Here is a 16,445-nt window from a genome sequence, read left to right on the forward strand (position 1 = left end):
CCTGTCCACTGATTGTCAAACAACAGTGAATTGCTGTTATAGCAAATAGGGCCAGAAAAAAAGATAAAGACCCCAAAATGTGATTAGTATGTCATAATAAAGCAATACATATATAGACCAAGCATTTAATAATACAGCTACCACTACCACCACTTTGCCAGATGGGAAATACAGGACTCAAGTAAGGTTCAGACATCAATCCTCACATAAAAATGTAGAAAAGGGCAATATAAGAAGTACATACATATCTGAAAAGGTTATAAAGGATAATCAATGTAGTGGGAGTTATATAAGAAAGATTTAACAAGTACCCATGTAGAGCAGACTTCAAGGCTAAGTTCACCTTTTCCAGAAAATATCAGATGCAGTCAAGAGGCTCCAGAAGATCCCAAAAAATCGTGCGTGTCCTGATGCCCTGACTTGTTTCTAGGACAGGAAAACCGTTGGTTGTTGGTTGGCTTCTGTTATGCTGGCTGTGAGTGTCCAACGGTTTTCCCAGCTTAGCAACAAACCAATGCATGGGGGTTGCTAACTGGAAGTTTTTAGGCCAGGCTTCTGGGGGGACCCAAATGGCCTACAGGTACAGTATGACAATAAAATTAATGAACATTTTACACAGCTGTGCATTTTTCTAATGTTTACTGGAGCCCTTGTCTGCATAGGCCATTTTCTGGAAAAGGTGAATTTAACCTTTAAAGTAAGTAGGTGTTTCATTTAATCATTTTGATGCCACACTGTGCAGCTCAAAATCTCTTTGCACTCATATTGCAGAAGCAGTCAATGACGAACACCACGCTTTGATAAAAAGTGGAATGTGGTCTATAAGCATGTATCAAAGTTTAGGAAGGGATGGTTACACTGTAAAAAATATCTTGCAAAAGGTTGATGCATATACAGTGGGGGAAATAATGATTTGATCCCCTGCAGATTTTGTAAGTTTGCCCACTTACTTTTTATCATAGGTATATTTTAAATGATAGAGACAGAATATAAACCAAAAATCCAGAAAAAACACATGATACAAATGTTATAAATTGAGTTGCAGTTCAGTGAGTAAAATAAATATTTGATCTCCAAGCAAAACATGACTTAGTACTTGGTGGAAAAACCTTTATTGGCAAGCACAGAGGTAAGACATTTCTTGTAGTTGATTACCAGGTTTGCACACATCTCAGGAGGGATTTTAGTCCACTTTTCTTTACATGTCTTCTAAATCCTTAAGGATTCTTGGCTGTTGCTTGGCAACTTGAAGTTTCAACTCCCTCCATAAATTTTCTATAGGATTAAGATCTGGAGACTGGCTAGGCCACTCCAAGACCTTAATGTGCTTCTTCTTGAGCCACTCCTTTGTTGCCTTGGTGGTATATTGTTGATTATTGTCATGCTGGAAGACCAATCCACGATTCATCTTCAGTGTTCTGGCTGAGGGAAGAAGACTTTACAATTCATGGCCCCGTCCATTGGCCCCTCAATGTGGCAAAGTCGGCCTGTACCTTTAGCAGAGAAACAGCCCCAAAGCATAATGTTTCCACCTCCATTCTTGACAGTAGGGATGGTGTTCTTTGGGTCATTGTCAACATTTTTCTTCCTCCAAACACAGTGAGTCGAATTAATGCCAAAGAGCTTGATTTTGGTCTCATCTGACCACAGCACTTTCTCCCAATCCTTCTCTGAATAATTTAGATATTCGTTGGCAAACTTCAGACGGGCCTGTACATGTGCCTTCTTGAGGAGGGGGACCTTGCGGGCAGTGCAGGATTTCAATACATGGCAGTATATTTCAATACATGGCAGCTGATCCCTCACTTTTCTCATGATCATCCTTACCCCGTGAGGGGAAATCTTGCATGAAGCTCCAGACTGAGGGCGATTGATGGTTATTTTGTAGTTCTTCCATTTGCGAATAATCGCTCCAACAGTTGTCTCCTTCTCACCAAGCTTCTTGCTGATGGTCTTGTAGCCCATGCCAGCCTTGTGCAGGTCTACAATCTTGTCCCTAACTTTCTTTGGCAGCACTTTGGTCTTGCCCATGGTGTTAGGTAGAGATGAGCGAATCGAACATGACGAAGTGGAATTCGTTCCGAAGATTTGGAAAAATTCTATTCACGACGAATCCGAAGATTAGCAAACTTCGGATGCACGAATCGAATTTTCCCAAAAATGGCAGCGACATGTGTGGCCACGGAGAAAATGGACAGAGAAGATGGGGCGGGGATCTCTGGGAAGGCGCGCAGACAAGGCGCGCTGACCCATAATGCATTCATGACATGTGATCGCATTAGCCAATCAGCAGCCAGCCAGCACTGTGTAATGGTGGAGCTATAAATCGCGGCCATCTTAGAATTCTCCATTAGCCTCCGGTCATTCAAGAGAGACAGACCTGTGTGTATTAAGGGACAGAGTTAGGGCCACAGAGACTTTAGGGCCACAGAATCGTTACTCAGGGACACAGAATCGTTACTCAGGGACACAGAATCGTTACTCAGGGACACAGAATCGTTACTTAGGGCCACAGCTATCAAAGAATCGAAAATTTAAAGTGACATACACCCTTTTTTTTTTTGGTGGCTGTCGTGCACAGTTGGTGCTGCAGTTTGCCGATTGTGCAAAATAAACTGACTTTCTGCTTCACAACCACTATTGTACGTTCAAAGAGTTAAATCCATTTACACGCCGGCTGGCGGTAATATTTTTTGGGTGATTAGTGCATTCCAGTGACACAAACGTACAGTTTCCAGCCAACGGCAAGCTGCAATTGACCGATTGTGTACAATAAACTGACTTTCTGCTTCACAACCACTATTGTACGTTCAAAGAGGTAAATCCATTTACACGCCGGCTGGCGGTAATATTTTTTGGGTGATTAGTGCATTCCAGTGACATAAACGTACAGTTTCCAGCCAACGGCAAGCTGCAATTGACCGATTGTGCTAAATAAACTGACTTTCTGCTTCACAACCACTATTGTACGTTCAAAGAGTTAAATCCATTTACACGCCGGCTGGCGGTAATATTTTTTGGGTGATTAGTGCATTCCAGTGACAGAAACGTACAGTTTCCAGCCAACGGCAAGCTGCAATTGACCGATTGTGTACAATAAACTGACTTTCTGCTTCACAACCACTATTGTACGTTCAAAGAGTTAAATCCATTTACACGCCGGCTGGCGGTAATATTTTTTGGGTGATTAGTGCATTCCAGTGACACAAACGTACAGTTTCCAGCCAACGGCAAGCTGCAATTGACCGATTGTGTACAATAAACTGACTTTCTGCTTCACAACCACTATTGTACGTTCAAAGAGTTAGATCCATTTACACGCCGGCTGGCGGTAATATTTTTTGGGTGATTAGTGCATTCCAGTGACATAAACGTACAGTTTCCAGCCAAAGGCAAGCTGCAATTGACCGATTGTGCTAAATAAACTGACTTTCTGCTTCACAACCACTATTGTACGTTCAAAGAGTTAGATCCATTTACACGCCGGGTGGCGGTAATATTTTTTGGGTGATTAGTGCATTCCAGTGACATAAACGTACAGTTTACAGCCAACGGCAAGCTGCAATTGACCGATTGTGCTAAATAAACTGACTTTCTGCTTCACAACCACTATTGTACGTTCAAAGAGTTACATCCGGTTTTATTTTTGGGGTGCTTATTGAATTAAAGAGTATGTCAGACAACACGCAGAGGAGTGGCAGAGGAGGCAATGTTTCAGGAGCGAGCAGACGTGGCAGCAGAGGAAGGGGTCGAGGCAGCACTAGTCGCAGCCAGAGGCCAGTGCTCCCGGTTTCATCCAGCGGTCGTGTCTCCACCGACAACCCTGCCGTCATCGATTGGTTGACTCGGTCGTCTTCCTCTTCCCAGGTCACCTCTGACACCTACAGCCAACGGTCGGTGGGTACGTCAGACACAACCGTTAGTTGGCATGGCCCGGGAGCAAGCCCACTGAAATCACGTGTCCTCGACCTGCCCCTGTCCTTTGGTGTTCCCTCACCAAGCGAAGTATCGCATGCTGTGGGCTCAGCCCCACTGTACAGTGAGGAAGAGCTAACAGAGGGCGGTCAGGAACGGGGGGAGACATCCGCCTCTTCAGCAGCCAGGCGAAGAAGTACTGGCGAGGAGAGTGGCTCGGTAGCCGGTCTAGAGACAGGTCTGTCTCCTGACCCACACGCAGCCGAGGGGGCTAGTAGTGACGCGGAGACCCTAATTGATGATGATGAGGCTGATCGCACTTGGCAGCCTCGTCGTCATCAGGCTATTGCTTCCGCATCATCAGGAGAAGAGGGTGCCAGCTTGCCAGCGAGCAAAACAGTCGGTGGGTTGCCCAGGAGGCAGCAGGGTCGCAGCAGTGTCAGTGGAGCCAAACGGCCACGGAGTAGAGCACCAGCTCCACTGCAGCCTACCACCACGGCCAGTAGTGGTGCCGGTGTGCACGGAGGAAGCAGCAGTCAGCCAGTGAGGAGTATCGGGGGCAAAGTTTCCTACTCGGCGGTGTGGCAATTTTTCGTCAAGCCGCCCGAGGAAGTAAACGTAGCCGTATGTCGACTATGTGGCCAGAAAGTCAAGCGTGGCCAGGGGGCCAATGTTGGGACTACAGCGTTGCATCAGCATATGCAGCGTCGCCATTCGGTGGCCTGGGAAAACCGTGATAAAGATACGGCGGTTCTGCCTGCCCCAGCCCCCGCTCCATCACCCGCTCCGTTACTTGCTCCGTCACCCGACGTCAATCGCCCTCTATCAGCCAGTCAAGGCTCCAACACCTCTGCTGAGGGGAGTTGTCGCTCGTTGGCATCTTCCGCTCGTTCAGATGCTCCTTCTCCTGCTACTCCTCTTCACGGATTCCATCAGCAGTCTTTCTTGGAATCCGTTTCCAAGAGACAACAGTTTGCGAGCACGCACCCGACGGTGCAGAAGCTGAACGTCCTCCTGTCCAAGTTGCTGGTGCTGCAGTCCCTCCCTTTCCAAGTGGTGGACTCAGCACCTTTCCGAGAAATGATGGCTTGTGCCGAGCCGCAGTGGAGAGTGCCAAGCCGGCATTTCTTCGCCAAAAAGGCAGTGCCAGCCCTGCATTCACATGTAGAAGAGATGGTGGGCCAGTCTTTGAGCATGTCGGTCTCTGCCAAAGTGCACGGCAGCGCCGACGTGTGGAGCTGTAACTACGGTCAGGGACAGTACATGTCATTTACGGCCCACTGGGTGAACGTGGTGCCGGCACAGCCGCACCAGCAACTTGGACAGGTCACGCCGCTTTTGCCTCCACGTTTGCACGTCCTTGGTCCAGCAAAGATGTCCGCCTCTACCACCTCAGAAGCTGCTCAGCGGGTCAGGGCAATAAAGCTCCCGGTTCGCAGGTTGTTCCGTCTTATGGATGGAAGTACGACGGTATATGATCTTCTTCGCACCCACGGCATCACCTCATAGAATCTCTGCATTGCATCTGCAATCACAACGCTGACTTCCCGGATCGCCACTCAGCCATTGGACTCTTGATAGTCGTCTCCCCACACTGCTGCTGGGGGGACTTTTTAACCTAGGCCTGTGTATGGCCTTCAATTGAAGCTGCTTCCGCTCCGCCACTCTGCCATTGGACTCTTGATAGTCGTCTCCCCACGCTGCTGCTGGGGGGACTTTTTAACATAGGCCTCTGTATGGCCTTTAATTGAAGCTGCTTATGCTCCGCCACTCTGCCATGGGCCTCTTGGGTATCCCAGAAGCTGCTCAGCGGGTCAGGGCAATAAAGCTCCCGGTTCACAGGTTGTTCCGTCTTATGGATGGAAGTACGACGGTATATGATCTTCTTCGCACCCACGGCATCACCTCATGGAATCTCTGCATTGCATCTGCAATCACAACGCTGACTTCCCGGATCGCCACTCAGCCATTGGACTCTTGATAGTCGTCTCCCCACACTGCTGCTGGGGGGACTTTTTAACCTAGGCCTGTGTATGGCCTTCAAGTGAAGCTGCTTCCGCTCCGCCACTCTGCCATTGGACTCTTGATAGTCGTCTCCCCACACTGCTGCTGGGGGGACTTTTTAACATAGGCCTCTGTATGGCCTTCAATTTAAGCTGCTTACGCTTCGCCACTCTGCCATGGGCCCCTGTACCGCCTCCTCTTGCTGCTGCCAGGCCCGTAATCTGCCATGGGCCCCCGTACCGACTCCTCATGCTGCTGCCAGGGTGTGTCATGGGTCCCTGTACGGCCTCCCATTGCTGCTGACTTCATCGCCAGACTCTGCCATGTGCCACTTTCAGGTCTCCTTACACTGTTGGTGGGTTCCATTTTGTGATAGGGTGCTGTATGGCCTTCCATTGCTGCTGCCTCCACCGCCACCCTGCGCCATGTGCCTCTGTCGTCTGCTCACGCTGCTGACGGCTTCCGCTTTTTAACCGAGGCCTGTGTTTGGCTTCCGAATACTGCTGCATCCACCGCCACCCTGCGCCATGTGTCTCTGTCGTCTGCTCACGCTGCTGACGGCTTCCGCTTTTTAACCTAGGCCTGTGTATGGCTTCAGAATAATGCTGCCTACACTGCCACCCTGCGCCATGTGCCTCTGTCGTCTGCTCACGCTGCTGCCAGGTCCATACTGATTCATGGCCCCCTGTACCGGCTCCTCATGAACGTGGTTCAGCGGGTTTGCATCACTTAACGGCAAATCGTTGACAAACGCTGGGACGTTCAGTGTTGTGCGCATTAAGCCAGACACCAAAGGGCAGCACAGACCTGTTATTACTCGCTCAAGCATGGCTGAACAAAACCAGTCTCTACCACAAATTGGACCCAGACCTGCCCAGGGTATCGTAAGTAGATTGCACGGAGGAGTAGAGTTCGTTATTGGAATTAACTGTGAGGGACTTTTAAATTTAGGCCTGTGTATGGCCTTCAATTGAAGCTGCTTCTGCTCCGCCACTCTGCCATTGGACTCTTGATAGTCGTCTCCCCACGCTGCTGCTGGGGGGACTTTTTAACATAGGCCTCTGTATGGCCTTCAATTTTAGCTGCTTACGCTCCGCCACTCTGCCATGGGCCCCTGTACCGCCTCCTCATGCTGCTGCCAGGCCCGTAATCTGCCATGGGCCCCCGTACCGACTCCTCATGCTGCTGCCAGGCCCGTAATCTGTCATGGGCCCCTGTACCGCCTCCTCATGCTGCTGCCAGGTCCAGAGTGTGTCATGGGTCCCTGTACGGCCTCCCATTGCTGCTGTCTCCATCGCCACACTCTGCCATGTGCCACTTTCAGGTCTCCTCACACTGCTGGTGGGTTCCATTTTGTCATAGGGTGCTGTATGGCCTCCCATTGCTGCTGCCTCCACCGCCACACTGTGGCTCCACACTCTGGTTTTGGCCCCGTGACTGCCCAAATGAGTGAAGTGTGCGGTGATTCTAAGATCGACGGCACTCATCTGCATGTCATACTGACTGTCAGTATTATTTCTCTTCCCCAGCAGACTCCAAGGGCATTTAAATTAAAGGTACAGTGTTCTGCACTAAAATAAAGGCTCTCTGAAGCCTAGAAACACCCTTTTTATAAGTTAAATTCGCAGCGAATATATTCGGCTCGAAGCGAATTTATTCGGCGAATTCGGCGAATCAGCCGAACCGAATTTTTGAATAATTCGCTCATCTCTAGTGTTAAGGTTTGAATGGAAAAAAGAGATTCTGTGGACAAGTGTATTTTATACACATATCGAGTTGTCATTAAGATCACCTTCTTAAATTGACAGGACTAATCTGTGTACTACATGAGCACATAGCCACTATGCTGGTTGGTAGGGGATCAAATACTCAATGTATAACATTTGTATAATGTGTTTGTTTCTGGATTTTTGGTTGACATTCTGTCTCTATCATTTAAAATACACCTATGATAAAAATTATAGACCCTTCATTTCTTTGTAAGTGGACAAACTTACAAACTCTGCAGGGGATCAAATAATTATTTTTGCCACTGTATATACTATAGTTTGCAGACTCTATAACTTTCACACAGACTAAATAATATACACTGTTTTGGATTTTTTGTTATCCAAAAAAATTTTGCAGAATACATTTTGACCTATATTTATGAAGAAAGATTATTTATTTGCAAAATTTTATTACAAAAACTAAGCAACGTTTTTTAAAAAATTTTCAATTTTTTTAATTTATATAGCAAAAAAATAAAAACCCAGTGGTGATCAAATACTACCAAAAGAAATCTCTATTTGTAAAAAAAAAAAAGATAAAAATTTCATTTCGGTACAATATTGAATGAGCATGCAATTGTCATTCAAAGTGCAACAGTGCTGATAGCTGAAAATTGGCCTGGACTGGACGGGAGTGAAAGTGTCCATACTTAAAGTGGCTAAAGGAATTTAGAGGAATTTTGCATTTTTAATGTTTCGTTTTAAGCATTACTAAAAGCACTGGTCCCCATTAAACATAATTTTTAAATTTTCTATTTTGCTTTAGTACATGTCCCCCATGGCAGTGTGCAGTCCCTTATGCAATTTGTTTGACAATCCCTTGCATATTAGCCTAGAAAATGTCTATTACTGTTTTGAATATTTGGCTCCAAATGGGGTTCGGATTCAGTACCTGAACATCAGTAATGTTCACTGAAACCGCATCAGACTGAACCCAGGTATGTTCAGCACATCAATACCCAGCACTTACTTGTAAGATACACTGAACAGGACTGCACATATAGGTTTTTTCAACTGACAGGCTTATTAAAGTCTATGGTCACCTTAGTTGGTGAACCAAGGGGCCCCCATTGCATTAAAAATCTGTAGAGCTCTGTAAAATGATTATTAATTATTGTTTTTACCTTTAGACCATTTGGGTTTCCCTCAGAATCCTGGCTAAAATCTCCTAGTTAGCATCCCCCACATACTGACTTGTTGCTAGGACATGGAAGCCATTGGACGCCCACTCCCACCATTGCAGGACTGGAAACCTAAGGTCTTCGAGTCCTAGCAACAAGGCAGGACATGGGAGTTTCTAACAAGAGGTTCTTTAGCCAGGCTTCTGAGGGGACCCAAATGGTCTACAGGTAAAACAATAAAACTTACGATCATTTTACAAAGCTGTACAGGTCTTTAATATCTACTGGGCTTCCATTTTTCTGGAAACCACAAACTTACCTTTAAAGTGATAGTAAAGTCCGCTTTCATTTCTTCTTTTTATGGGCCCCCAGGTGGGTCATGCCATAATGTGCTAGTATGCACTGCATATTAGCACATTATGACAGACTTAACTGTCAAGCCTTGCCTGCCAGCGCTGTGCTGTGAATGAAGTGGCGGGTCCCGGCTTCTTCCATCTTCGCCCAATCTTCCTTCCAGGTTCCACGCTTTTGGCCGCTCGAATGGCAGGGCCAAGATGATGTCCATTCTGCGCATGCGCACAGGAGTCACATCGCAGAGGCACAATTTGGGGCCGTAAATGTTCACTGAGCTGTGTATGCTCAGCTCAGTGTACATGGCGGCTGACAGTCAGAAGGAAGCATTTAAGACAGAAGAGACTTCTGTCATAAATATCCTGTCTGTCAGCAATTTTTTAAAGAGAAAGTTATATGCCTCCTGCATATTCTGTTCAATCAGCCCACAACCTGGTAAAGACATTCTTTTAACATTATGGTCCATCTCCAAATTAAATACACTGAGCTTTACATAGTGGCTAATATATAAATCTCTATGTTTAAAACAATAACTAAATTATGGAGGAGCAAGCTATAAAAAGGTAAAAGCCATATAGAAATAAAGCCCAACTTTGGCCAAAACAAAAAACCCCTCCAACTCACCCATCCCACAGACCATGAACTGATTACTATTGAAAAAAAAATATATATAAATTCTCTTTTGAGTTACCTAATGTCCTGTGATATTCAGGTCTCGCAGGGTCCTTCTTTAGGTGTCCACATCACTGCCTGAAGAACATGGACACCTCCTATTGGTGGGCACTTCCAGAAGCAGGATTCTTTCAGATCCTTCCAGATGCATAGGGGCAGTGAGGGAACTGGTTCTAGAAGAGTGAAGTGGCTGGTCCCAAAGGGCAGGAAATTACTATTCCTCATAGAGCACAACGCTGCTTAGATGGGATGCCCTGCAGAATGGGCTACAAACAGTTAGGTGAAAGCGACTGTAAACCTCAGACATAAAATATGAACAAAGCATATCCCTCTTTAGTGTGTACTTGTCTCAGTCCAGAGCACTACGTTCCTGTGAGCTGTGTGAAGGGAGGTGTGACCAATCAGCTCATAGAGTTCTCCTCACTGAGCTCTTCAGAATGTGACTTCAGCTCTCTGCCCCTTTTTTAGTGAACTTTCAGAAAAGCTTTACAAACTCTGGAATTTTAACAGATGTAGAAAAGAATGCTACAGATAAACAGGTACAACTTATCTAGGAGCATTTGTTTAATCTCTGTGGATAGGTCACTTCACTGGGTATATGAGAGAGTTTACAACCACTTTAACCACTTGCCTACTGGGCACTTTTACCCCCTTCCTGTCTAGGACAATTTGAAGCTTTCAGTGCTGTCGCATTTGATTGACAATTGTGTGGGTTTTTAATTTTTTCCACTATAAATGAACAAAGACCAAAAAGTTTGAAAACAAAAGGTTTCATTTGTTTTTTTTATAACATTTTGCAAACAGGTAATTTGTTTCCTTCCCTAATGTGTGTTGATGAGTCTGCACTGATGGGCACTGATAGGCAGCACTGATGAGGCAGCACTCACAGGCAGCACTGATGGGCACTGATGAGGCTGCACTGATGGGCACTGATAGATGACAATGATGGGCACTGATAGGCAGCACTAAAGGCCACTGACTGGTGGCACTGACTGACTGCACTGACAGGCACACATTGGCAGCACTGTTGGGCACTAATGGGCAGCACTGTTGGGCAATAATGGGCACTTTTTTCGGTTGCACTGATAATCAAGGCACTGATAATCAGTGCATTGCTTATTAGTGTATATGAATCTTTTCACAGTTGCCAATTGTTGGCAGTATTCTCCTCATGCTGTCACAACGTGAAGAAAGTACTGCCGATAACCGGCAAGTATATTTACATGGTGATCAGCTGGTCGCGTAGTAAAAGGCTGCTGTGATTGGCCCTTTACCATGTCATGTGATCAGCTGTGTCCAATGGACTCACAGATCACAGAAAGCGCCAGGTGCGTGCTGGTGGGGGTGTGTGGGAGGCGCATTCTTGGAGCACGTCATATGACGCCCTCCCAGAACTGGAAGACCATGCTGTAGCCATCATTCGACTATAGCATGTTCAAGAAGTGGTTAAAGGAACGCAGTGGAGTACTGCCATACATATAGAATGCCCTGTTGAAATTTGATGTTTCCCTGGAGTTTTTCTGCCTCCCTGTAAGGTCCTTAGTGAGCTCCTGAACCTTCCCCCCCACCTTACTTCCATTTGTTTAGAATGAGCAGTGCACTTTAGCTGAGGTCATGTTTGTTGCTCTATGCACACTACAAATCCCATAGTCCATCTGGGAAGTGAGCAAAAGAGGGTGCTACGCTCTTATCATGAAGATTCAATGTAGCCACCTTACAGGAATTTGGATCACGGCAACAAAAAAAAGAAATTTGGAGAATTGTAGGAGGCTGAGAGCAACAATGTCCCATGGTTCATAGTTCATAGCCCACCTCAGGGACAAGGAATAGAAGGTGGCTGCATTCCTATATACAGTGGAACCATGGAGAACGAATATTGCCATCTTCTAACAAACAGGAATTCGGATCAAAGCAGCAAAAAAAAAAAAGGAATTTGGAGATTTGGAAGATGCTGAGGGCAGTAGAAGATACTCTTTTAAGTATCTGGATTATTATTTTTTTTTTAAACCAGAGTTTAATGTAATTTTAAGGTAATATAATGAAAACATATAATAACTTAAAATATGCACTCACCCAAAACACACTACAGGTTTAAGCAATTTCCTGTGACTGATATTGCAGAAGCACTTGAAACGCCAGAATGAGTTCCGTCAGTGGGTGAGTGAAGCTATAATCCCTAGAAAGTAGCATTCCTGCAAGGGACATTAGTGCAAATCATATGCAGAAGTGATCACCAGCAGGATTTTAGTTGCCTGCCTTCTCCTATTCAGCAAGCTCAGAGCAAAGTAAGACAAAACCTCAGTCTCTGTATCCCAGTCCATTCACTAAACATTGTGTCCCTGGTTACCAGGCTTGGAGGCTGTTACTAAAACAAACCATCCTTATGTAATTCACTCTAATATGTGAAAATACAAAGGGACTGAATAAAACCACAGGGACAAATAGTTACCCTAAATGTTTTAATGACAGAAAAGAAATATATACTGTATATACTGTATATATATATATATATATATCCAGCAAAGGAAATATTTTTGACACCATTTTTTATATTTCTATTTTTGCAGTAATTCAGTAAGTCATAGTTTCAGATCTAGGTCTGTTTTCAATTTTTGTCCCAAGTAGTCAGATGTCAGCAATTAATAACTAGCTGGTTTTATTAACTGCATGCTAGCTTGCCAACTCTTTAGCAATGGGCACACATTCCAATAAAGCATGAGGACATCCATTGACATGTACAAGTACAATACCGGTCATTGACCTCAAATTATGTCTGTAGTTCATAAATTCAGAATCCTTCGATTCCATAATATAATTTCATTTTATTAATTTTTATTAATTTTATATAATTTTATTGTTTACTACAATAATAATTTAAAGAGCAACTTAAAGTGATTGCAAAGCAGTTGGCTGGATTTCTACTCCTATTCCTTTGACATTGGGACAAACGTGTACAAAACAGCAATAATACTTTTATTTTTATTGGAAGGAATACAATATCTGTCAATTTTTTTATGGCTATCTGTCCCCATTGGGGAAATTTCTGTTCATGTGATAGTTGTGACAATCTATTTTCTGTTCATGTGATAGTTGTGAAAATCTGTTTTCTGTTCACGTGATAGCTGTGACAATCTGTTATCTGTTCATGTGATAGCTGTGACAATCTGTTATCTGTTCATGTGATAGCTGTGACAATCTGTTATCTGTTCATGTGATAGTTGTGACAATCTGTTATCTGTCCATGTGATAGTTGTGACAAGCACAGAAAATGAGGGGATTGTCTGTAATCACAGTATTCTATAACACTATGTCGTGAATACAGTCTTACACACACTCTAGGTCCATTTGCCTAGGCAGCCTTTGGTCCTCTAATATATTTTTGGGCTTGTGTTGCGATTAGTGCAGCTGATTCATTTCAGTTAGCTGCCCTGCATATAGAAATTGCACATAAATGAGTGAACTTTTTTTTTCTAAGTAGCCATGTGTTATGGTGCCATTTGGTACATGTGTGTTGTGTGGTGCCGTTGGGGTGTCATTTGGAATGAGTGACACTGCAGCTCACCTGCCAGATTATACTGCTTTTTTTAGTATCTGGTTCCGGTTATGCATCTACTAATGACCCATTTTAATACGGTGGCACCATCTTTTCTGGTTTTTCCAAGATGGATGCTTTGTCCTTCCGGTTCCAGTCCTTGATTAATTCGCGGTGAGAGGGCGGATATGTGAAACTGTATAAATATGTGACATATCAACACTGTGATACCCTTTGATAATGTTCTATTGGACGAAACACGTCGGGGAGGAGTTTACAATGCTGATGTTCACGCTGCTGTGTGATTCTGGCTCGGCAGCGGCTGTTTATGTAAGCTGACATCTTTATGTTTTATCCATTTTTTATTCCATTGGTTTTAAATAAATACTACACTATTGGAAGTTTACTTGCTCCTGGTTAGCTTTATTTTATCACAGCTCGGCTAGACAGAATCACACCCACTAACAGAGTCTTATGTCAAAATATATGTGCCTTTGGAATCTCTGTAAAGACATGGACACTTATGTTGTTGTAGTGGCACTGGGAGACGGTGGAGGAAATTTTGAGTTGAATTGTTTGGCTACAAGCAAGAGCACTTTATGGTGGTGGATGGACATTATTTTAAATAATATTTTTTTTTGCACTATTGTGTTTTGATATCACAGATCTTTATTTGTTTCAATTTATTTTAGTTTCACTATTATATGTTTGGCTCTATACTTTATGTTTTAATAGTTTTTTTTGTATGCGATATAACATGAAAGGCGGCTAAAGGATGAAACACAGTTGGTTGCTTTGGGGACCTATGGCATTATTTAGTTCCCCAGGTGTATAGGTCACTGGGCTTTTGCACCAATAAATATACATAGAAATACACTTGGGGAACGAAGATAACAAAGTTTCAGTAATAAATGTGAAAAACAGGTCAGAAAGCCTTAGATTCCTTAAAACATAGTATAGTTAGGCTTCCTTTCAATGTAGAAATTGCTTCTGTTAACGACTAACTAAAACATAGCCTTACACAAACTAACCTGGTAAGAAAATCCTTTGATACTTAAGTATAACTTTAGCTGTGGTCGAACATTCTTAGGTTCAAAGAATTAGAGAATGCTGTGATAGTACTAACTTAGCAATGTGCTATATCATATATCACAACACTCCCACACTGATTTCTGAGCCAAGTAACAGAGAGAAAAAAAAACAAAAGGCATAATTAGGGATAAACTGGGCAGGATTAACAAAAGCAACAAAAATAGCCTCGCCTTGTAAGCGATAGGGTTAGCCTTGTTTTTTTTTCAACAGTCAGCAAGTTTTAAAGCTGAAATTTAGGTATCACTATTTTTACATAGTTAAATAGGTCTAGCTTGGACCAAAGTAGGTATGTAGGTGCCATATCTATGGGAATCCCCGGCAAGCTGGAAATGACTGTAGTAGTCAACGCTTCTCTAGCTTCTGGGTCCCATGCCAAGTGGCCAGGAGAAGTGATTTTTTCAAATGCTTAAAGTGAAACAATAAAAATACCCAATTCCTTTAAAGCAAAAACATGTTTACATGTCCTTGATGCTTATTTCTTACCTTCACTGAATATGTCATCCATCTTCTGGTTCACTCAGTAGTTGCTCTGAAATAGTCTATTTATTTTCAAATCAAACTGGTAATTCCCTTTGGTTTCCTGTTTGTAAGACCGTTGGCTACTATGCCTCCTATTCCCACACATGGGGAAGCTGTTTTAGCTGGCAAAGGATTTGTATTTCTGTCCATACAGTCCTGAGATTTACACAGAGGTTGCAAACAGTACAGCCTGTTTGGTGGCCTGACTTTTCTCTACTGCAGTTAAACAGCACATTTAGGTCACCTCCCTGCTCCCTTTCTGTGACAGTACAGTGAAGAAGCAGCAATAGGCTGATGAAGTTATCCACCCTCCTGTGCTCAGCTCAACTCAATTTAGTTCTGCAGATGGCTGAATTTTGTGTTGATGCGGGGATCAGGGCCGGTGCTTCCACTAGAAAAACTAGGCAGCTGGGCCCAGCACATGCCGGCATTTTCTCTGTGTGGGATGCCATCATGTCATGAATGATCCTCCAGCTGAAGGGAGGGGTGGCAGAAGGGAGGAAGAAAGGACAGAGGAAGATGCCGGGTGTCTGAGGCCAGTGTAGCAGCTGAGCTACCGCTCCTTCCAATGTTCCTCTCAGACTCAGTCCCTTACTGCAATCCAGCTGGTGGCTGCTGATCGCTGTGTCGGATCTGTCACTGTGTGGGATCGCTCAGTTCAGGTGTTCTGTGTGTGTGTGTTGGCTGGGCTGCCTGCTGTCACAGTGTTTTATCTCCCCCATTGCCTCGGGAATTCCAGCCTGGGATCTGTCAGAGTATGGACCCATCATCCTCCACTCACTGCAACTATCACCCTGCCACTGCCAGCCATAGATACAGTCCGTCCGTGACACTGATTGATTTTGGCTTTAATATTGGTGCTGGTGGCATCTTATGGCACTTATTTTTGCAAATTAAAAGAAATGTATCAGTTTCATTGTTGATTTAATATTTTCTACTGTTTTTAAAAATCTTCTTTTTTTTTTTGTGGGGGGGGGGGGGTGAGTGGCTGGCCCAAGTAGCTGGTCTTGCCTAGGGTGCAAAATGGTCTAGTACTGGCCCTGGCAGGGATCTGTCAGTTTGTTTATTTTTTATTTAACCCATTGGTTGAAGAAAAAAAAGATTGTGTGCATGACCTGCTTAACAAGGATGCAACGCACACGTTCCTGTGTTTAGAGATGTGTAAGTGGGTGCTGCAGCGATCATCAGCTGGAGCCGAGAGTAGTCAGAGGAGAAGAATGTCGCCAGCACACTGAGGATCTCCATAATGGGTCCAAAGCTTTACTAAGTGATCACATAGTTACAGCAAGAGTAACGTTTTGGAGCCTAGCAGGTCCCCTTTGTCAGGCTAGTGCATTGAATGTTGGTTTAATCAATCTCCAACTAGATAGGCAGGTACAACAAGAGTTTTGGTTCACAAAATAAAATGGAATTTCCCCAACACTTAGGAATCTATTTATAAAAAAATAATTGAACAAAGGTCACAAGCAT

General features: G+C 44.2%; 1 protein-coding gene across 2 annotated transcripts in view; it reads right to left on the reverse strand.

The window, feature by feature from the left end:
* Window positions 1–12,101, reverse strand: part of LOC149443794 (ciliary microtubule associated protein 1A-like) — a 29,098-nt gene extending 16,997 nt beyond the window's left edge. The window contains exons 1-2 of one of the 2 annotated variants that reach the window (XM_089655325.1): window positions 11,906–12,101; window positions 9,852–10,086 (exon numbers count right to left, since the gene is read on the reverse strand). The gene's annotated coding sequence lies outside the window, so the exon portion shown is untranslated. The remainder of the gene's footprint in view (window positions 1–9,851; window positions 10,087–11,905) is intronic. The other variant, XM_089655326.1, reaches the window with a different exon arrangement.
* Between the last annotated feature and the right edge of the window lie 4,344 nt (window positions 12,102–16,445).

Source organism: Staurois parvus, unplaced genomic scaffold, assembly GCF_062004578.1.
Source record: "Staurois parvus isolate SC_StPar_1 unplaced genomic scaffold, SC_StPar_1.0 ptg000832l, whole genome shotgun sequence".
Taxonomy (NCBI): Eukaryota; Metazoa; Chordata; class Amphibia; order Anura; family Ranidae; genus Staurois; species Staurois parvus.